This window comes from Callithrix jacchus, chromosome 14, assembly GCF_049354715.1.
Source record: "Callithrix jacchus isolate 240 chromosome 14, calJac240_pri, whole genome shotgun sequence".
Classification (NCBI taxonomy): domain Eukaryota; kingdom Metazoa; phylum Chordata; class Mammalia; order Primates; family Cebidae; genus Callithrix; species Callithrix jacchus.
The window spans coordinates 71,838,313-71,862,370 of record NC_133515.1 but is presented as its reverse complement, the minus strand read 5'-3'; positions in this window follow the sequence as shown (position 1 = coordinate 71,862,370).

The following is a 24,058-nucleotide window of genomic DNA, read 5'->3' as shown; positions in this document are numbered from 1 at the left end:
TATGAGAACATTGTAAGCAAAGGCACCAAGAAGGAGTAGAAGTCTTGGGGGATGGGGAGAGATGGCAGGACACTAAGCTCCTGGCACACAGAAGACACTTAAGAAATGTAAGGAAGGAAGGGTAGGAGAGGTAGGAAAGCGGAAAGAAGGGTAAGGGGGCTGAGAGCTGCTCGCAGAGGGATGGGGAGGTCTGGGTGTGACCACCCCTCATGAGCCAAGTTACAAAGGCCCCCTAGCTGAGGAGCCCCACAGTCGACCCTCAACTCACCAGCCTCTGTCTTAGGCTTGCTCACAAACGTGAAGCTGGGGCCTTGAAACAGGCATGTGACTGCCCACCCACCCTTGTTTGTCCTCCAGGCCCAGTGTCACCAGTTCCTGGCTTGGTAGCAGCTGCTGCAGTTCCCTGATGGAGATGGGGCTGTTTGTCATTCTGGGGTGACTGAGGAGCCAGTAACCCTCCACCAAGATGGCAGCTCAGCCAGACACGAGGGCTTTTGTCTGCTCCTGACCCTGCTGGGAGGCCTGGCCATGGCCCGAGTTTGCTCAATGTTAATTATTGACCAGGTACCCAGGGACAGGGCCCCTCTGTCCAGCTGGATGAAGGGCATGTGGGGCTGGGGCCTGGGCCTCCCAGGGCATCAGGTGGGGCTCACCTGGGGCCAGGGGAGTGCTGGCCTTGGGTAAGAATCGAGGAGCCCCAAACGCCTTCCCCACTGTTCCCCAAGCCCAGGATTAAATGTGGTTGAAAGTGCCCAGCCCAGGGTGGCTGGAGATTCTGAGTGGAGAACATCCTCACTCTCACCCTCACCCTCAGAAGGACAGAGAGGAGCGGGAGAAACACCTTCACACCGAAAAGGGAGGAGATGGAGGACAGAGAGAAGACCCCAGAATAAAGGTGTGAGGGTCCCTGAGCTGTGTGTAGCTACCCTCTTAGACCTGGTGGCCCCACCCAGAGAAGCACATGGCCACAGATACCCTCCTTAGGTCCTCTGATGGAAAATGCCAGCCCAAGAGGGTGTTAGGAGAGCTGATTCATTCTGGGCCAGAGGGAAGAGGGATGAGAGCGGCCCCTGCCATCCTTGAGCCCTGGCAGGACCACCTCTGGTTTCTGGCCCTCCCTGTGTGAATATGGCCTTGGCCACTCCATCAGGGAGGCCTCAGCCAAGAGCAAGGAGGAAGGTCCATAAAGGGATGTGTATCAAGAGGCAGGAGGTAGAGGAGGAGAGCAGAGAGAGCAATGCTGTTTAGAGGACGACCAGTTCTAGTGCTTGTTATAAGCGTACGTGATCTTCTTTGATCATCCTAAACAGTGGTGAGGGCAGGGTGCTATTACTATGGCCATTTCAGAAATGAGGAAACTGAGGCACAAATCATGCCACTTGTCCAAGTCCAGGAGTTGAGAAACAGCTGAGCAGAGTCAGTCTGACTCCTGACCTGGGTCCTATACAACTGTCATCTTCAGGGAGCAGTGCAGAGGGGCAGTGCAGGAAGGGGAATGGGCTCCATGCAGCAATCGGTTGCAAAGAGGCCCGGTGAGGCCAGGCCTCCGACTCGGGGAAGGCCTTTGAGGTGGAGGCGGGGTGGGAACCTGGCTTCTTCTCGATAGGGAAGGAGAACGGGTGTGCTAGCCTCTGGGTGTCAGGTAAGTGTGTCTCAGGCAGGCCTGCTCCCACAGTCCCCACCTCCTCTTCCCCTGGGGCTTTACCTGTGAGAAGTCAATATTGATGTTTTATGACCCAGGATAAACACACATTTTTTTCCTCCCATGAAGGGTTTATCTGGTCTGGAGGGTTAATCAGTGACCACTTGGAGGTGGGGGAAGCCTCTGAGAAGAAAGCAGCCATTCAATTCCAGCCCTTCCCCCAGGCTCTCCCCTTCCCTCCTCCCTACCCCTACCTTCCCTCCTCCCTACCCCTACCTTCCCTCCCACCCTCCAGTGGAGACTGACCCGGCCCTGCAAGTGGGGGTGGGGGTGGGGGCAGGACATTTGGGAATCTGAGGCTGGAGTCCATGTGGGTGTGTTCAGAGGGCTGTTAAGTGGGATACGTCCAAGGAGAGCACCCTGGAGCCGAGTTTGCCCTGAGCACAGTGTTGGCAGGGCAGGTGCGCCCTGCATGCAGCTGTCATGAGCCCAGCCTGGTGAGGAGTGAGAGGGAGAGAAAATAAGTCTCATGTCACAGAGCACTCAGAGATGACCCAAGATAATGCAGGTTGTGCCTCTGGAGAGCAGGGGCATTGGAGAACAGTGCCAGGCCCGACCCTGCCTCCTATGGGCGGTATGGCCTTGGGCAGGTGGCTTCACATCCCTGGACCTCAGGTGCCTCCCATCTCCTCTAGGGTGGTTTTGAGAACCAAATGAGATCCTGTACTTGCAGAAGGAAGAACATAAAGTCACTATTTAAAAATCAAATGGACAGTCGCCTCCTCAGCCTTCCCTGGGAAGAGCGTCGTTCATCTCAGGGCTTGACAGCCTCCTGCCTAGAGAAACAGTGATGGGTCTAGGGTTTAGACAACTGAGGGCTCCTGAATACGGAGGCTGAGATAAAGCAAGAGCTGAACAGTTCTGCATGGTAAAGCAAAAGAAATGTCGATGCTGTGTGTGCAGCTCAGGGACACCATCAAGGCACAAGGGATGGATGAGAACAGAGAGAGATCCTGCATCAGAGAGAGAGGGATGCCTGAAGAATGTGTGTGGGGAAGAGTAAGGACCAGGGGAGAAGCACTGCCACTGAGAGCTTCCCTGTAGTGGAGAATGACTAACACATTTTGAGGACCTGATATGTGTTCTTGAAGTTGTTTTTGACCTTGTGTTGTAATCACCTTCCATTCTTCTTGAACTCCATCAAACGTCTGCCACACACAAATGTATGTGGCCCACAACTGTGGGCTGTGAGGTTCATTGGGAGGGATGAAAGAGAGATGGGCATCAGCTTAGAGAGAGGCGGTTCAGAGAGGGGAAAGCAGGCACATGGCTGAGAGCTACCACAAGGAACAAAGTGACCTTGGAGAGCCCATTGAATTGAAACACTCACCCAGAGAACACTCAGTGATGTTGGAAATGGAAGGTGATTCCACGAAACCAGAGAGCTTGACAACATGAAGTCCATAGACACCTTCGTTAATAGATAAAGGATGTTTTAGACACAAGTTGCACTATAAATGTCCATTAAAATGGAATTGAGTTATGGTCTGAGAAAATGAAAGTTGAACATATGTGACCACCTTCCCTTCTGGGCATGTGGCTGGGCCTAAGACAAATGGTAAGATGTGGTCCTTGCCCCTCAAAGAGTTCTTTCAAGAGGAGACAGACTGTAGCAGGTGTGACTGATTATCCTTCTACACCCCTTTCTCTCCCTTTTTCTCATTGGGTAAAACCTTCATGTTTTTAGCTGGGCACATGGCAGCCCAGAATAAGGACTGCATTTCATGATCTCCCTTTCAGCTAAGAGTAGTTCTGTGACCAAGTTTCAGCCAGAGGGAGGTTGTCTTAGTCTGTTCAGGCTGCTATAACAAAACGCCTAAGTCTGGGTAATTTATAAACAATAGAAATGCAATTTCTCACCGTTCTGGAGGCTGGGAAGTCCCACTGGCAGATGCAGTGTCTGGTAAGGGCTGCTCTCTGCTCTTAAGATGGCACCTTCTTACTGTGTCCTCAGACAATAGAAGGGCAAAAGAGAGGGACTAGGGTGCTTCCTTCAACCTCTTTTTTAAGGTGACTGTATTGTTGCTATAAAGGAATACCTAAGGCTGTGTAATTTATAAAGAAAAGAGGTTTATTTGGCTCACAGTTCTGTGGGCTGTACAGGCATGGCACCAGCATCTACTCAGCTTCTGGTAAAGCCATAGAAAGCTTATAGCCATAGCAGATGGAAAAGGGGAAGCCAGTGTGTCTCATGACAAGACAGGGAGCAAGAGAGAGAGAGGAGGAGGTACTGGCTTTTTAAATCAATCAGCTCTCACATGAACTCCCAGATTAAGAACTCACTCATTACCATAGGGAGGGTATCCAGCCATTCATGAGGGATCTGCCCTCATGACCCAAACACCTCTTATTAGGCCCACCCCCAATGTTAGAGGTCTCATTTCAACATGAGATTTGGAGGAAACAAAACATCCAAACCAGGTCAGTCATAATCCTGTTCATGAGGACTCTGCCCTTATGACCTAACCACCTCCCAAAGGCTTCCCTTTTTAATACAATCACATTGGCAATTAAGTTTCAACGCATTAATTTTGGAAGACACATTCTGACCACAGCAGAGGTGAACAGAAGGGACATATACAACTTCTAGATTGCCCATTGCCCTGCATCTTTCTCTCTTCACGGAATGAGAATTTGGATCCTGTGGTTGAGGACAACATTCTGGATGGTGGAGATTCAAGACGAAAGAAGCCTAGAGTTCTGAAGACTTCACACACCAGCTTAGCTCTCTATGGCAGAGAAATAAACTTCTCTCTGTTTAAGCTGCTGTCATGTCTGGTCTTCCAGTTGTCACTGCCAAAATCTATTCCATAACCAATTTAGTGTATCTGAAAGTAGAGTACTGTCATAAGAGAGTCTCATATACATGACACTGGCTTCATAGTGTGCATGAAAAATAAAATTCTAAGGCCTCTCAACCATGTGAATCGACCTCTCCTCTCAGCCAAGGGCATTCCAAAGCTAACCTGAAAAACTAGTTCAGGCCATGAGGGGAAGGAGAGACCAGACATGTCTCATGAACCTTCTCCCTTTTGGAATTACTGCTAGAACAGACTCTTCAAGTTTGAAAAGAAACGTTTATGATCTATTCTCTCTGAAGTCTCCTGCCTGGAGGCTTCATCTTCATGGTAAAACCTTGGTATCCACAACCCCTTATTGAAACTCAGACATTCCTTTCTGTTGATAATAACTCTTCCAACCAATTGCCAATCAGAAAATTTTAAAAAATCTATTTATGACCTTGAAGCCTACCTGGTTCAAATTGTCCTGCCTTTCCAAACCAAGTCAATGTACACATTACATATATTAAGCAAGCTGTTCCCGGCCACCTTGGACACATGTTGTCAGTAACTCCCGAGGCTGAGTCATGGGTGCATCCTTAACCTTGGCAAAATAAACTTTTTAAATTGATTGAGGCCTGCCTCAGGTATTCTACAAAAGGCAGGTGGAGAAGACACAGATGTTACAGACTGGAAAGTGGGTGACCCTCATTGTGCTCTGGCAAAAGACTCAGTAAAACTGTCATCTGTGGTCCTTTGGCAGGGAGACCACATGATCTGAGTCTGTAACTCTAGGACAACTTTAGAATCAGTGAGTACTGACTACTGGCTGCTTTCAGCAACTTTCTGGAAAAGAGAGGTGAATGCAGTAGGGTTAAACCTGGCCAGTCTGCAAGAAGAGAGGGAAATATAGTTCTAAGAGAACCCCTCTGCCTGCTACCGGTGATCTAAGTTGACTGGGAGTCTGGGAATTTGGAGCTTTGAAGAGTTAGAAGACCCAATGCCTTCTAGATCCCAAATGGAAGCCAACTTAGCCACCTAACTGGGCGCTGCAAAGACAGCCTTAGTGGGAGGTAAGACCATGGCCCTGAGCCATTCTCAGGCTTTACCAGTTAAGAATTCTCTACCAGACAATGGGAACAAGCCAGCAGCGGAGATCAGATTAAGTGTTCCCTTTCCACCTAAGCCTATTGTCTTGGATGGCTTGAAGATAACAGCCTTTCAGCTGAGAGAGGGGTCTGGGCAGAGCATAGAGGCCAGTAAAAATAGAACCAGAGTTTTCAGGCTGGCAAACTCTGTCAAGACAAGACCTTTGGCTGGAGTTACCTGCACATGAAACTGACTAGAAGCAAATAGTGTGGAAGCCTGAAAGAAATATGTTCTCCAAAGCCAGATTCAGATGTAGGGTGGTAACCGAATGAGAGCCCCCTAGAGGGCAAATCCAGGGGCCAAAGAAGACACTGGACAAGGGAATGACTTCCAGAAAATGGAAGAGCAAAGTCTTTATAATTTCTAACTGGCATTATTTGGTAATTGCTATAGACGGGGCCATCTGTTCAGTTCCCATTGTTTGATTTTCCAAATAAGAGACGTTTTTTTCATTGTAGTATGTGGCTCCTGTTCCATCATTCCATCCCACCATGTTCCAGCATTGTGTGTTAGGGGAGGGTGGGGGCAGATGACGTGTCTTTCAGTGTGCTGATCCCCAGGCCACAGGTAGCCACATCTGGCCCTGACTGAGGTATGGGGCACAGGACAGTGTGGGACTTGAGATGGTTTTCCTCCAAAAGTAGTGTTTGTGTTTTGTGCGTGAAAAGTGACCACAGATATTTGGGTGGCTAAATCAGTGAACTGTGGCAGAGAATGATAATGTGCCCCCAGATCCACTTTTCCCTTGCCTCTCAGAGTAGTGCAGCACCTGACTTGTAGTAAAACTCATGGACACCAGATAAAATGTGTTCTCCGGCCTCCTTTACAGTCATATGTGGCCGTAACTAAGTACTAGCCAATGGGATATAAATCAAGTGATGGTACAAGTTCTGGATTGTGTCATAAAAAGGCAGGAGGCACGGTCCCCTTCCCCTGTCCTGACTGCAGGAAGGTGGACTGTTGGAGAGGCACACTTGACCGTGGAAGGAGCTTAGACCTCGACAACATTGCAGAGCTGAACAAGCCTGTCGGTGAGGACTTGTATGCGAGAGAGAGATGAACTTGCTCAAACCACTGGTATTTGGGGATTTTCTTGTTATAGCAGCTGAGCATTAAATCTAATGTAGTTGCACTTTAATTATTACAGTACAATGGAATAAGTGCTCTAGTATGGGCACAAGCAAGGTGCCATGGGAGTGCCATGAAAATAGTGATTAATTAATTCTTTCTAGGAGAAATCTGGCAAGTCTTCCAATAGGGGGTAATATTTGAAATGAGTTTTGAAGGGTAGGAGAATTTTCCAGATGTACAAGTAATGTGAAAGGGGAGGATGTACTTGACAGTTGGGCAGTTTAAGCAAGAGCTTGAAGGGGTGAAAGCACCTGGTGAAAGGTCCAGAGGCATAAGGAGGGGGTGGGGTCCTGAGAGACAGGACTGCGAGGGAGATGGGACGGTTGTGACGGAGCTTGAATGTCCTGCTACAGAGTTTAGACTTTACCATTTGGAACCACTCAAAGGTTTGACAAGGAAGGAAAGAGATCTGAGTTTTTTTTTCTTTTTTTAGATGGAGTCTCACTGTGTCACCCAGGCTGGAGTGAGTGCCCTGATCATGGCCACTGCAGCCCTGACCACCTGGCCTCAAGTGATCTTCCCACCTTATCCTCTCGAGTATCTGGGACTATAGGCCTGCACTACCACACCCAGCTAATTTTTAAAATGTTTGTAGAGATGGGGCTTGCTGTGTTGCTCAGGCTGCTCTTGAACTCCTGGTCTCAAGTGATCCTCCCACCTTGGCCTCCCAAAGTGCTAGGATTACAGGTGTGAACCACCCAACTTAGGCTGATTTCTTTAAAAAAGGTAAGTCTGGCAACAGTGTGTAAGATGAATTGGAGAAGAGAAAGCCCAGGACAGACGGAAGGAACTATGTAAATGTCACATCAGCCAATTCTGATTTTCCCACAGAAACAATGTATTAATAAAGGATTACATTCCTGGCCAGGGGACTGATATATAAAATTGCATAGAACTGACCACAAAATGCAACTCAGGCAGCTTTACACCCATAATCTGCACATCACAAACTTTTCTAAGTAGTATATGAATACTTAAGTAGGGCCACACAATAACGAAATATTAAAATGCATGATATAATACAATGCCCTTATTCTCATATTTCTGCCTTACAAAAGCAGTCAGCTATTTTTTAACAGCTTTATTGATGTATAATTGGCTTATGATAAACTGCACATATTTAAAGTGTACCATGTGGTAAGTTTTGACACGTTTATACACCCTTGAATCCATCACCACAATCGAGAAAGTGAATTTTTCCATCACCCTAAAAGTTTTCTCTTATGTAATCCTTCCTTCTGCCCTTTTCCCATTCCCCCATCCCCAGGAAATCACTGATCTGCTTTTTGTCACTGTAGTTTGAATTTTTTAGAGTTTTATATAAATGGACTCAGACAGCATATATCCTTTTTCGCCTGGCTTCTTTCTCTTAGCATTATTATTTGGAGATTCATCCATGTTGCAGCATGTAATACTTCATTCCTTTACAATGCTGAGTAATAGTCCATTGTATAGATATAACACAGTTCGTTCATCCGGTCACCTGGTAATGGACATTTCAGTTGTTTCCAGTTTTAGGCTATTACAAATAAAGCTGGTATGAGCATTGATGAATAAGTCTTTGTATGGACACTTTCATTTCTCTGGGCAAATACCTAGGAGTGGAATGACTGGATTGCACAGTATCTGTATGTTTAACTTTCTTTTCCTTTTTTTTTTTTTTGAGACTGAGTCTAACCCTGTTGCCTAGGCTAGAGTGTAATGGTGCAATCTCGGCTCACTGCAGCCTCTGCCTCCCAGGTTGAAGTGATTCTTGTGCTTCAGCCTCCCAAGTAGCTGGGATTACAGGTGCACACAACCATACCCAGCTAATTTTTGTATTTTTAGTAGAGATGGGGTTTCACCATGTAGGCCGACTTACCAATTTGTTCTATTATGGATCATGCTTTTGGTGTTATATCTGAGACATTTTTGCCTGCTCCATGGTCAAAAAGGCTTTCCTCTAGATGTTTCACAGTCACAGTTTTAGATTTTACATTTAGGTCTAGAGTCCACTGAAGTTATATATATATATATATATATATATATATATATATAACAAACAAACAAACAAGCAAACCATATATATATATTGTTTGTTTGTTTCGAGATGGGGTTTTACCATGTTGGTCAGACTGGTCTCGAACTCCTGACCTCAGGTAATCCACCAGCCTCATCCTCCCAAAGTGCTGGGATTACAGGTGTGAGCCACTGCACCCAGCCTGAAGTTATATTTTACATATGGTGCAAAGCACAGTTTACTTTACTGCTTATGGTTATGTTCTGGTACCATTTGTTGAAAAAGACTATCATTTCTGTTTTGTTTCTTGAGGCAGTGTCTTTCTCTGTTGCTCAGGCTGGAGGCTGGAGTGCAGTAGCACAAACATGCCTCACTGTAGCCTTGACCCCCCAGGCTCAAGTGATCTCCCACCTCAGCCTTCTGAGTAGTTGGGAGTATACGCATGCTCCACCACACCTGGCTAACTTTTGTATTTTTGTAGAGACTGGGTTTCCCCATGTTACCCAGGTTGGTCTTGAACTCCTGAGCTCAAGCGATCCTCCTGTCTCAGCCTCCCAAAGTGCTGGGATTACAGGTGTGAGCCACTGCACCTGGCCAAGACTATCCTTTTATGCGCTGTACTGCCTTTATGCCTTTGTTGAAAATCACTTGTCTGTTTAAATGTGGGAATATTTCTGGACTCTCAATTATGTTCCATTGATCCGTTTGTCTGTCTTTATACCAATATCACACTGTCTTGATTACTGTAAATATATAATAAGTGTTAAAATCAGATGGTGTTTGTCTTTCAACTTTATTCTTCAAAAGTTGTTTTGGCTATTCTAATTTCTTTGCATTTCCATATGAATTTTAGAGTTAGTTTGTCAATTTATATATATATAATATGCAGAAAACACAAAGAAGGAATTAAAAATTATAATAATTTTGCCACTTAGAGATAATTCCTGGTAATGTTTTGGCTGTATATAGCTATAATTTTTCTGTGCTTTGAAATATTTTCTTTATTAAATGTTTAGCACTTATGATGTTCTAAGCACTGTTTATTCCATCAGGTTTATTGAAATATAATTTACATCCAATAAAATTCACCTCTGGCCAGGTGCAATGGCTTACGCCTGTAATCTCAGCACTTTGGGAGAGACCAGCCTGGCTAACATGGTGAACCCCATCTCTACTAAAAATACAAAAAAAAATTAGGCAAGTGTGGTGGTGGGTGCCTGTAATCCCAGCTACTCAGGAGGCTAAGGCAGGAGAGTCAGTTGAACCTGGGAGGTGGAGGTTGCAGTGAGCCAATTATGCCATTGCACTCCAGCCTGGAGGATAAGAGCAAGACTTAGTCTAAAAAAAAAATTCACCCTTATCAAGTGTACAGCTTAATGAGTTTTGACAAATATATACAGATATGTAACCACCATCACAGTCAAAATACAGAATATCCAAGGTACAGAATATCATTACTCCAGGAAGTTCCCTCATTCCCTTTTGCATGCATTCTCTTCCTACCCCCAGAAATCTCTGGTCTGGTTTCCATCCCTATACTTTTGCCTTTTTCCAGAATGATACATATGTGGAATCACAGTATGTAATCTTTTTGTATCTGGCTTCTTTCACTTAACATATTGCTTTTGAGATTCACCCATATTGTATATATGAGCAGTTTGTTCTCTTTTAGTGCTAAGCAGTATTCCTTTGTATGGACATACCACAGTGTGTTTATCCATTCACCAGTTGATGGGCATTTGGGTTGTTTCTGGTTTGGGGCAATTGTGTAAAAAGCTCCTATAAATGTTTCTTTATGTGTGTTTGTGTGCACATGTGTTTTCATTTCTCTTCCCTAAATACCTAGAATTAGGATTGCTAAATTGTTTGATATGTGGATATTTAATTTTATAAGAAATAGTCAAAATGTTTTCCTAGGTGGCTGTACCATTCCGTATTTCCACCGGCAATGAATGAAAGTTCCAGTTGCTCTGAATCTTCCTCAGCACTTGGTATTGTCAGTTTTTTTAATTGCAGCCATTCTAGTTAGTGTGTAATGCAGTTTCCTTGTAGTTTTCATTTGTGCTTCCCTAATAACTAATGAGGTTAAACATCTTTTACGTATTTTTTTAAATCCATATATCTTTATTGGTGAAATGTCTGTTCAAATTTTGGGGCTATGTTTTAATTAGGTATCTTCTTGCTATTGTGGTGTAGGAGTTCATATACATATATATGTATTTATGTATGTGTGTGTGTGTGTTTATATATATATATTCTGTAGAGTGCTTTTTTAAGTGCTTTATAAATAGTAATTGATCTTCTTAAACCCCCTATGAAGTAAGTACTGTCATTTTCCTTATTTTGCAGAAGAAGAAACTGCAGTAGAAGAAAGTTGAGTATCTAGCCCATCACTCAGCTAAAACTGGCCACCAGGGTGGATCCCAGATAACCTCACTCCAGAGTTGCCCATGCTATTAACCATGACACCATGCTGGCCTTCCCTGCGCATGCCTTTTTCCTGCCTTAATCTTGCAATGACTCATAAGGTGATGGAGCACCCACACTGGGGTGGTAGCATATAGATGTCCTCTGTTGGAGAGATTTTATGGGAACTTTTTCTATTTTGAGTTTTTAGATGAAGTCTTGCTCTGTCGCTCAGGCTGGAGTACAAAGGCACGATCTGGGCTCACTACAACCTCTGCCTCCCTGGTTTAAGTGATTCTTGTGCCTCAGTCTCCTGAGTAGCTGGGATTACAGGTGCCTGCTACTACGCCCAGCTGATTTTTGTATTTTTGGTAGAAATGGGGTTTCACCATGTTGCCCAGGCTGGTCTTGAACACCTGACCTCAGATGATCCACCCACCTAGGCCTCCCAAAGTGTTGGGATTAGAGGTGTGAGCCACCTTGTCCTTCCTTTGGGTCAGTTTATTTTGAGTCTTAGTATTCATCATGGCCATTGCTATAAGAGAAACCTTAGAAATGATAGAAGTGCATCCTTAGCTGTACCCATTAGTTTACAGCATTTATATTTCACTCAGGATGCAACTGAATTGACATTTAGCTGGTAAATTTCCATCTTTCTCAATTTCAAACATTTGTTCTTGAAAAATAATTAAAGGTTTTGTGTAGCAAACAGATTCAAAATTCTCCTAAACTCTTTATTTGAGAAATTTTCCAAGCTTATTTTCTAATTGTGTAGACAGAGTTTTTAATAACTGACATACTTACATTGTTTTTAGCACTAAGATCACCTTATGATGGAAACATTTCCAAATAACCATTTTCAAAATGCTCTCTCCCTAGCATATGTTTGATTTGAAAGCTGTTTCTCTCTCTTATTGTTAAAATGTCCACTATAATGTGGTAGGACAGACTGTTTTTGTCTGAGAAACCCAGTGAGGTCACACCGCTAATAGCCACTTGTAGAAAAGGTCAGTGATCTCGAACCCACTCACCTTTCTGTCAAAGAAATCTGCACAAATTGTCCTTAGATTTGACACCCAGAGAACCTATTGCCTAAGGAAGAGTTTTCTGTTATAACTTGCTCATTTGTGAAGTATGGAAATGCTGTGTTTCAGGCATCGTATAAAGCCAGCCATGCTGGTGATGCTGCTGGGGTGCTTGCAGTTATAATGAAGCCATTCGCTGAAAGGGAGTCAGAATGGGAAGGTGCTCCCCAACACATCCCACACTGAGGAGCTCACCTTCATCTCTAGGATTCCTATAGAACCTTCTGGGGACTCAGAACAGTCTGAAACTGGAATTGAGAGAGGGCACTGTGTCAGTCCATTTATTAAATATTTGGTAAGTCATTCTTACATGTCTAGATGGAAAAAAATAGCTGACTCATAATAGTTTTACACTTCACCCAAAGGGTCAGATTACACATTTCCCTTGGAGACCAAGATATAGGGAGACAGCGTCCATCTTTTCCCATGGGATAAGCTGGGAGATGCCAGGCCTTTTCAAAAGCCCCAGAGTCCCATCTGTTGGGTGGAACTCTGAAGGCAGAGGAGCACTCTTTGTGGAGAGCACTATCTTTTCCTTCTAGTCAGAAGGAAACCCAAGCTTCCGAGCTCCTCAGCTCCTTGCACCATCTCCTAAAGTGGGCAGGGGACACCACAATCCCTGGAGTGGGGATGGGGGCACCAGTGCAGTAGGCATTATCCTGAGAGGCTCCTCCATGGTCAGGGCCTCTAATCATGGCCCGTGGGCAGGGGCGTGGGTGCTGGGGGTGCAGGCTGCAGCTGTGGGTGTCTGTAGGGAGCAAAGCCACAGGGGAAGCCTTGTTATCCTAAACCTGGAGTCATCCCAGGAGGCCGGGCCCAGAAAAGGGCCTCTCCCTGCCACTCCCAGCTTTATAGAACCTAGTGCTTAGAAGATCCTCTGTAAATATTTGTTGGGTTTAGTTGAATGGAGTTGAAATCTCACTTCCTGATTCTGGTAAGGTTGGAAGTGCAGATTGAGTGGGTGGGATCCAATTCATTGGAGGTTGGGATGGGAGGGATGCAAGGCCATACGGGGAAGCTCAGCTCTCCGGGCATGTCCTGAACCTGGAAGAGCTTCAGCCATTCCTGCCCTTCTACCCTGCCATGACTTGTCTGAGGGTCCCAAACCCGATCCTGATGGTTCAGGAAGCTAGGAAGCAGAAAGGAAGGTGAGGCCAGAGATAAGGAGAGGCGGAGTGAAGGAGCACTCCAAAGCCCCAGGAGCATCTGGGTAGCCCTTACCCCACAGGAGAACCCACCCCACTACCCTGCCCTACCCCACCCTGCCCTGCCCTGCCCTCTAACACTGTGCCAGGCAGAATGCAGCACCTCCACTGTGTGTGTGTATGTATGGGGTGGGGATAGGGGGATGTGTACATATGTGTGTGCACAGTCTGTTTCCCTTGGACAGAGCCTTGGTCTCAATCTTTGGTACTTTTCTCCCAAGAAAGCTCTACAGGCAATTCTGCTGTCTCTGGCCAGGTTCTTGGGGAAGGCAGCCTGTTTGGGCACATGGGCTCCCACATGCACAGAAGCATCGCCTGCCCTCCATGTGACTTGCACACTCACAGACCCAAATGTGATGTGCTTGCGGACTCGCCCAACCAGCTCAGGCACACGTGTATCACCACATGCAGACACACAAGCACACACTTGCTCACACTCAGTCAGAACTCCTGGTGTGAACACATGGTATGCACCCTCTGGGACAGCCAGTAGCCCCCACAAAATGCCGTCCCTCAGGCACAGAGAACCAGCCCACAGGTCCCACTGGGAGGGACATGAAGCAGACGGGGTCCCCCAGGCTGTGTGCCTCTCCTAGGCTGGTGTCCACCACAGTCAGCCACATACAGCTGCTGCCATGACACAGGCTCCCTTTGTGCTGCCAGGCCCAGGGGGACAATGGGGGTCTGTCTCCTCCCTGGAGCTCATCACCATCCCTCTCCCCACAACACTGCCTGGCAGCCTGGAGCCTGGGAGCCCAGCCGCATGTTTCAGAGGGTTTGGAAAACTCCCCAGGGCCGGGTTCTGCATGCAGAGCCCCAGGGGAAGCCCAGTCTGATGGAAGAGCTGTGACTCCTGCCCTCCAGGGCCCCAGGGGAGTGGTGGCTCCTCTGCTCTGTGAGTGGGGAGGGGAGAATCGGGGTTTGCACTTATTGAGATCCTCGGGCATCCAGCCAGGCCAAGATTGACAAGGGAGGTCAGGCTGGATGGGGTGGCTCTACCTGCGGGCCTGGGAAAGCCTCTGTGGCCTGGGGGCTTCCCTGTCCACTCCTGAGCTACCCCTTTGCTGAGGTGGGCACAGACCCCTACAATGCCTGGGAGGAGAGTGTTGATATCTCATCAGGACATGATCACTCTGTGAATGTGAGTTTTGGGGATCTGGAGGCTGCAGCCTGCTGGTCACTTGACTCCCTCAAATGTCCCATGACCAAAGCTACTGTCACCACCACACCCTCCATTTCTGTTTTGACATCCTTGCTACTTCTTATGGCATTCCACACCACCTGCCTCCTGCAAAATGTTCATTCAGTCCCTCAGTTGCTGCTGATGGAGTACTCACTAGGTGTGAGGATCTGCTCTGGGCACAGGCTACTGGACTTTTCTTACTCTACTCTCTGTGACATCTTTGAACAAGTCAGGTTCCAGGCCAGCTGATGTTTCTTGCTTTGTTTTAAATGTACTGCTTTTTCTTTTTCTGTGCTTTTTGCTCATTGACCTATGAATTAATGCAATCCACATTTATTGGGCATTGGATTGACAGATGACATAATGCAATATTGCTATTCATTGTTATTGTATTATTATGATTCATTGTGTATCTGAAATTCAGAATTAACTGGGCATCTTGTATTTTTATTTGTTAAATTTGATAGCCCTAATTGAGCGCCTACTGTGAGCTGTGCTCTGCAGATACAAGGACAGCAGACCCAGTGCCTGCTCTCAGAGAGCTCCCGGTCTGGTAGGGGAGGTTCTACTATAGACAAGAAAAGAGATCCCTACCTCAAGGAAGGATGGGGGCTCCTACAAGGGGATTTAGGGTTCCATGGGTGCTCAGGGATTGGGAACTCCACCTGGCCTTGAGTAGGAGGAGAGAAGGCTTCCTAATGAAGTTAACTTACTTAAGTCTTAAAAATTAAGTAGGGAGACAGTGAACACTGGAGTGGGGGAGACAGGTGCAATTCAGTGCACTGATGCAGGGAGCCCACAGTGAAGTGGCTGCCTGCTGGGTCGGATCGACTGAAGGACTGACGGTGGAGGAAGCTGCTATCAAGGCCAGCTTGCAAGACTGGGCAGAGACAGAGGACCCAGAGACTGTGTGTAGCCTCTACTTTCTATAAAAGGCTGAGGCAGCTCTGGGAGAGAAAGGATCCCGGCCTGCCATGAGGGTAGGGTCACATCCCTTTTCTTCCCACCATGAGGGGCCGGCACACTGCAGACACAGAGGGCACTGCCGTCACCACTCACAAGCTCTGCGATGCCAGTTTAAAGTGTGCACCAAAATACAGATTTGGAAGAAATGAACTGAGTGGATCACTTTAAGGATGAAAAGTCCCTGGAAAATGTCAGTTTGGGCTCCTTTCTCTCCCAGAGCTGCCTTCCCTGCTCATCACCAACTAGCCCAATCCTAGCCTACAGTCCCGGCTTGAGGACCAGCCCACATTTTCCACACTTTAGCTCCCACCTTGGATGAGCAGCTGCCTGTGGTTACCCATTTGTGATGCTGATTTCCGGTGGAGCCTGCGTGCCTTCTCTCCTCCGGTCCTGGGTTAATCCCCTTGGGTAGTTTCTCCCATCATTCTCATTTTGTAGATTGTGGCTCACGGAGACAAAATTCCTTACCTAGAATCCACTGGTGAAGTTGGGATTCACGCTCAGCCTCCTGGTAATAATCTGTCTTTCTCCTTCAACTCAGGGCCTTGCCTGACTGTCTACCCCAGAGTGACCTCCACCTTCCCTCTGTCTCACCCACCCTGTCTCCCCAGCTAAGTGCAGATGTTCACAGCTCTCTATTTTTAGGTACTTTCCACTAGAAGGTCAACAACTTGAATTCCCCCGGCACCTACTGCAACAGAGCCTGCACATTTAATTGAAGAAATGAACTATTCTTTTTCTAACCAGACTTCAAGTCCTAGGAAGCAGAATGCCCATGCCTGGTTTCCACTCCCACACTGTAGACCCAGCACAGAACCCTGGGGCCTCCTTCCCTAGCCCTCGACACTCCCACCCCTGCCTCCAGCTGCCGGAACTGACTTTTCTTATGATTGCTAATATTTTTTTCCTTTTTTGTCTCTAAATCAACATTAGCTTTGCTTGCTCCCTACCTTCCCCCTGATAAGAATGGGGTACGGCATCTGTACGAACTTGGGGTGTGCTTCTCTTGCCTTGTCAGAACAGTAGCTCCTATCTGGCTGGCGATGGGCTGGGAGCCAGACCCCAACAATGGAGCCTTGTGAGCCGGCCCCGGGGGTGTGCTGGGAGCCCACGGTTGAGCACACACACAACCCTTCCTGGTGCCACCTTCTTATCTCCTGCCACCGAGCCCTTGCCAGTGGTGGGACTGTAACCCAACCCCCTGTAATTGCATGTCCCAGATAGAGCATTCCTGGGCTTGGGCCGTGGTTAAACATTGACTTAGGGTGTTGGGGGCAGTCATCACAGACTGTGGGTGCTCCTGGTGAGGGAGGCTCTGGCTGGGTGTCCACCACTCTCCTCCCAGTGGTCCTGGACTGACTGAGGAAGCTGCAGCACAAAGCGGGAGGGCTCAGCTGCTCATGTCTTGGAGTCGGTGTGCTGCAGGAGCCCCGGGCCAGTTCCAAAGGCATCATTTCTTTTCTCAAGACTGCCCTCTGCCTCTTTCTTTGGATTTCTCCAACCTTTTCATTCTGCTTCTCCTTGTCTTTCTCTCTCCCGTCTTCAATCTCAGGTCCTCCCGCTCCTTAGCCCTGGCCTGTCTCATCCCATCATCCTCTCTCCTGGGGCCCTTTCCCATGAGTGAGCCCAGATGTGTCCAGGGAAGGGGTCTCTGCTCTCTCTTCTGCACCCCTCTGACTCTGGCCTCTCTGGGAGATGGAAGGTGCAGTGGAGGAAGTGAGTGGCTTTAAGACCAGTGCCTCCCTCTGACAGGGCAGGGTTCAGCTCAGCCGGGGCTGGTGGGGCACCCCTCTTCCTGTGCTTGTGTGGAGCAAGATGCCAGCCCTGTCCTCCTCCCCTCTCACTAGGGTCAGATGGTTGCCTCTTCCTCCTGCCACCTTGTGCACAGGGAGGCATGGCGCTGTCCCTGGGTCTCACGGGGAGTAGGACAGGACAGACCTAGGATGCTTGTGTCTCATACCTTGATGGGGCCTCTTTGCATTGGCACCCTGGCTGCCAAACCCACTTCCCAGCCCACTCTCAACCCAGGAGACCCTGTCATGGGTGAGGAATTTGTGGGTGCTCTGCCAAGCCATGGGCTATCTCCTGCCCCCAGCACAGAAGTCTTTTGCAGGCCTCCCAAAGCTATGTCTGGGGTGCCCCACAGCCTACTTCCCTCAAGGACTGTGAGCTGCAGGGCCCAGGACACTCACAGTCCTTGGGACACCCCTGGGCAGAGTTCTGATGCCAGGGCTCCTTAGCAAGAGGTTGGCTCCTTTGCAGAATCTCCTCCCAAAGAAGGAGACTTCAAGCTTTGAAACTCCTTGCTACAAGGCCAGGTTGGGGTGAGCACACAGACAGCTCCCTTAGCTGATGCCCTGCTTCAGTGCCCATGCCAACCTTTTTTGCTGTAGATTTAAGGGTCATAGGCAGCAGGACAGATGCAGGCTTAGGGAAGGGGAAGTCAACCTAGCCTTGAGTGGGAGATAAGAAGTCTTCCTGAAGACGTTAACTTACTTAAGTCTTAAAAATTAAGCAGGGAGTTAGTCACAGTTAACACTGAAATGGGGGAGACAGAGTGCAATTCAGTGCATACAGAAGGGGCTGTGACTCGCAGTACCTACAGTGAGCCCGAGAGGCCCCCAGAGCTAGGAAAAGGAGAATATCCAGCAGGTGCAGGGGCCAGGGAGCCAGGGAGGAGGGAAGCAGGCCAGGAGGTTGCTGAGGCAGCCTTAGGCCTGGGCGCAGCCATGCTCCAGCCACTCAGCTAACTCTGGGGTTGGAACGAGGTGGGCCTCAGAGCCAGGGCTTCTGCGGCACACAACAGGAGGCCCTACACTAGTTTGTAGGCCTCTTGTATGGAGCCCGTAGAGTCAGACCATTCAGGTTCAAATCCCGGCCCTGCACTTATTAGCTGGGTATGTTTTGGCAAGCCACTTTCTTAACAGCCCAGAGTCTCAGTTTTCTCATCTGTAAAATGGTATGATAAAAGCACAGGTACACTGGGTGTTACATGAGAGTGCAAGAGACAATGTGGAAGTACCTGCTCATCGTGCTTCAGATGGCAGGCAGCTCTCCTGGTTGCCATTATGGTCAGCAGTATCAGTTATAGAGTTGTGTTGTGGTTATAGTAATGAGAGGGCTCATCAACAATTGTGTTGCTTCCTTGACCTGCAGTGCTTTCTCTTCCCATCACCCTGGTCTTTCTAAGCCCCCCAGGAGCTCCAGGACCCTGACCAAGGACCCCCTGTATCCTGCCCTGAGTTGTTTTCCTGGTGTTATGTACCAGGACTATTTGATCTAGGCCCTAGACAACCCGCACCAGAACCCATGCCAACCCTCAGGGCTCCAGATGGACTCAGGATGAATCTTCCTCCCCAAATGCACAGTTTGCTCCATGGAAAGGGCTTCTCCCCGTGTGTTGCCTCTAGTACAGGTTTGAGGACTCAGGCTGTGCTACGGGTTAGGGGAGCGACTCGGTGTATTGGGCTTCTCTTGCTGTGTAACAAATTTCCTCAAAACTTAGCAGCTTAAGACAACAATAAATGGCCAGGCACAGTGGCTCACGCCTGTAGTCCTGGCACTTTGGGAGGCTGAGGTGGGTGGATCACAAGGTGAAGAGACCGAGACCATCCTGGCCAACATGGTGAAACCTCATCTCTACTAAAAATACAAAAAGTAGCTGGGTGTGGTGGTGTGCACCTGTATTCCCAGCTACTCGGGAAGCCGAGGCAGGAATTGCTTGAAGTGGGGAGGCAGAGGTTGCAGTGAGCCGAGATCACGCCACTGCTCTCCGGCCTGGTGACAGAGCAAGAGTCTGTCTCACAAAAAAAAAACAAAAACCAATAAATATGTATCATCTTGCACTGTTTCTGGGGGTTAAAAATTTGGGAGCAGCTTATCTGGTGGTTCTGCTCCGGGTCTGTCATGAGGTTGTAGTCAACATGTCAGCTGGGGCTGCAGTCATCTCAAGGCTCAACTGGGGCTGGAAGAGCTGCCTGCAAGATGGTGTACTCACATTCCTGACACTAGTGCTGGTTTCTGGCAGGAGGCCTCTGTTTCTGGCCACATGGGCCTTTCTGTAGGACTGCTTGTGCATCCTCATGACATGGCAGCTAGCTTCCCCTGAACTAGTGATCTGAGAGACAAGGTAGGAGTTGCAATGGTTTTTATTATAACCTTGTCTTAAAAGTCATGCATGGCCATTTCCAGAATATCCCAATGTTTCAACAGGAAACTCTATTCAATGTGGCAAGGAAGTATACAGGGGCATAAATACCAGTAGACATCATATCAGGGAAAAGATGTTGAAGAGAAATGAAAGAAAATCCAACTTCAGTTCTGAGAAATGGCAAACTGAGGGTGTTGGGGGACAGGAGGACATGGAGGTAGGCATCTGCCACTCTGAATAGTACACAGACGTGGCTTTGACAGCTTCCCACATGGCCCTGAGTGGCACTGCCTGTGCCGGCCAGCCCCACCACTGGTCAGCGACAGATTTGGAACTAATTATGTAGAATTACGTTTGATGGGGACATGGGGCATCGTTACCAGCTGGACAGTGGGTCAAAGGGTGGACAGAGCCCCATCATTGTGGGTTTCAGTTAGAGGGAGAGGAAGGAGAGCCTGACCCATGATGGCTTCTTTGCAAAGATCCCAGAGGAAAGAGCCATTTCCCAAAGAGTGGTGCTATGAGAGGGGCGGGGGCATGGAGAGCAAAGCTGAGCAGTGATTGCATCCATCTATCCATTCATTCTTTCATCCATTCATTTATTCATGCACTCGTTCATTCTCCCAGTAGTTATTGAGTACCTACTATGTGCTAGGTTTTATTTTTATTAGAATAGAAATGAATGCAAAGTGTGTTGAGGTCCCTGACAGTTTGTCTCTGGGCCATACATTGCAAATTCAAAGGACAGCCTACCTCCTTTCTCTCCGGTAGGGAAGGCAGGACCTTGGATGCAGAGTAGGGGTGCTGTAAAGAAGAGGAGAGAATAGAAAGAGCTATTGATCACGTTGAGTTGGTTGCCCCAACCATGGAGTGCTGAATATGAAAGGTGAGCTGACTATGGACGCCATGTTGTTGTCCCATTGGGGAAGCTGGGGACTGGGGGGAATCTTGGCTCCTCTGTTCCCATAATGTCACCCCATCCTGCTCCTGGATCATCTGGGACATGGCCCCATCTCAGCATCTTGATATCCAGTGCTGCCATATCTTCATTGGGCATTCAGGGCAGAAACAGAACTAAGCTCCAGCAGCCCTGGCTTTTTTATCAGGACCCATGGAAACTATGTAACCATCTTCCACTTTCATCACCTAAAGCAGAGGTTCCCAACCCCCAGGCCACGGACTGGTACCTGTCTGTGTCCTGTTAGGAACCAGGCTGTAGTCTGTTAGGAACTCACAGCAGGAGGTGAGTGGGGGTAAGTGAGCGACACTCTATCTGTATTTACAGCTGCTCCCAACTCTTCGCAGGACCGCCTGAGCTCCCCTTCCTGTCAGATCAGCAGCGGCATCAGATTCTCACGGGAGCACAAACCCTGTTGTAAACTGTGCATGCAAGGGATCTAGGTTGTGTACTCCTTATGAGAATCTATTGCCTCATGATCTGTCACTGTCTCACATCACCCTTATATTGGGCCATCTAGTTGCAGGAAAACAAGCTCAAGGCTCCCACTGATTCTATATTATGGTGCATTGTATAATTATTTCATTATATGTTACAATGTAATCATAATAGGAATAAAATGCATTATAAATGTCATGCACTTGAATCTTCCTGAAACCATGTTCCCTGCTCCTGCCAGGTTCTGAGAATGAACAGACAACTGGGGCAATGGATGGAGAAGGACATGGAAGCAAAGAACATTACAGAGGCTCTTAAATGACCCCAATCTTCACTTTTGCTTTTGTTCTTCAGTCTTTAGCTGAGTGCATGGCTATTCCAGGTCATTGCCACCGTGTGGCTAACTCTGACCAGTGAGATGTGAGCGGAAGTGCTGTGGGGCTTTCCACTTCCCACTAGATGGATAGACCTCATGGGAGGAATCACAGCAGTCGTGGGAGACCCTGTTGTGTATTCTCCAATACCCCATTCAAAATAAGTGCTCCTTCCCCCAACTGCTGCGAGTATTGTCAGCTCAGCTGAGTCTTTCCCCAGAAACTTGTTTCCCCAAATTTAGGCCTTCTTCCTGGAGGTACCACATGGAGCCTGAATCCGATGACTGCTGGGTTAATATGCCCAGCACCTTGCCTTCACTGAGACAACTTTCAAGGCTGCCCCAGCTGCAGAGCTCCTGTGAGTGGCCAAAGCCTGTGTTGTGACTGTGTCACAGCTGAACTCTCCCCTGTGCCCAGTCCTGGTTCTCTCACTCTCTTCCATGAGAAATGACCCCAACAGATCTCCCAGTGAAACCCCTGTCTGCAAATCTCTGTCTCAGAGGCAGTTCCCTGAGAAACCCAACCCATGACAGACGCCGTCTTTCTTAGACTCTTTGATGGAAGTCACACATTGAGAATAATCAAGCAATGTGACACGAAAAGGCTGAGTCCTCCAAAACCACAAAACCGCTGTATCAGCCCTAGACCACCAACTTACATGGTAGAAAAACAAACTTCTATTTTGCTTAAGCCAATGTCGTTTGAGGTCTTTTTGTGACAGCAGTCTAAACCATATCCTAATTAACATCAAATTGTAGATCTAGAAGCAGAGTGTTGTTAATGTGGCAAAATTCTAAATATGAGGCATGAGGGAGATTGTCAGACAGTGGGCAGATATTGCAGGTTGGAAGGCTGGTGACTCATTATGCAAAGCATTTGGTAACACTGTCTCTTATGATACCTTGGAAGGCAGTTCACATGCCTACTGAGCTTCTGGTTCTGGGCGAGGTAGCTAGAAAAGGTCCAATTTTTGGTGGATATTGGCTTCTTTCCACTTGGTGCGGGCCCTGTAAGAAAGAAACTCAGAACAGAGCCAGGAGTTTGCAAGCAGAGATGAAAGTGAAGGCAGCCTTGCTGATGGAGCTCTTCCTGCCTGTGGCCAATCATCCAAGTTGCCTGAGAGTCCAGTATGTTGAGCTTCCACATGTTGAGAAAGCCAACTGCTTTTGTGCTCTGAACTGAAGCAGTGGTCTCAAGGGGCTCCAAAGAGGCAGCTGTACCAGGACATAAGACTATGGCCCTAAGCCTTCCCCAGTCAGCTCCAGTTAAGCATTCCCTGACAGACAATGGGAGTCTTGACAGCCCAGCAGTCAAGATGAGATTAAGGGTGTTGCTTTTTCACTCAGACCTACCATGACAGGTAACCTCAGGAACAAGCATTAAGTTAAGCAGGATGGGATGGACAGAGCAGAGGATAGAGATGGCCAGACCAGTAAATAATATGCATATATGTGTCTGCAGGCTTCAGAACTGTGTCTACCAGCTTTTTGGCTGAGTTAGTTGCTCGTGGAACAGACTGGAAGCCAGTAGAGTAGAAGTATACTGTACTAAGTATTTTTTTTTTTAAATAACTAGAGTGACATATAGTTCACATACAATAAAGCTTGCACTTTGTTGTAACTCTTAAAGTGTTCAATTTAGTTGTTTTTAGTACATTCACAGTTGTGCAACCATCACTGCTACGTAGTTCCAGAACATTTTCATCGCCAACACAAGAAATCCTGCACCTGTTACTAGTCAGTCCCAATTTCTCATCCCTCCACTTCTCCAGCCCCTGGCAACCCCTAATCTACTTTCAGTCTCTTTGGCTCTGCCTATTATGGACGTTTCATACAAATGGAATTATATAACATATGGCCTTTTGTGTCTGGCTTCTTTCACTTAGCACAACGTTTCCAAGATTCATCCATGTTGTAGCATGTATCAGTATTTCATTCATTTGTATAGCTGAATAATATTCCATTGTATGGATAGATCACAGCTTGTTTATCTGTTCATCAGCTGATGAATATTTGGGTTGTTTCCACTTTGGGCTGTTATGAATAACGTTGCTATAAACATTCATATGTAAGTTTTTGTGTGGATACATGTCTTCACTTCTTTTGGATATATAGACACCTAGGAGTGAAAGTACAGAGTCATAAGATAATTTTATGTTTATCCTCTTGAGGAACTGCCCACTGTTTTCCAGAATGGCTGCACCATTCTACATTACCACCCGCATGCATGAAGATTCCAGTCTTTCTTCACTTTCTTCAACACTTGTAATGATTTGCCTTTTTTATTATTGCCATCCTAGTGGGTGTGGAGTGCTTTCTCATGGATTTAATCTGCATTTCTCTGATGGTTAACATTATTAAGAACTGTTTCATGTATTTATTGGCTATTTGTTTATTTTCTTTGGTGAAATGTCTTTTCAAATTCTGTGCACATTTTATTTTATTAAGACAAGGTCTTGTTCTGTCGCCCAGGCTGGAGTGCAGTAGCACTCATGGTTTACTGCAGCCTCAGTGATCCTTACTGCTCCCTCAG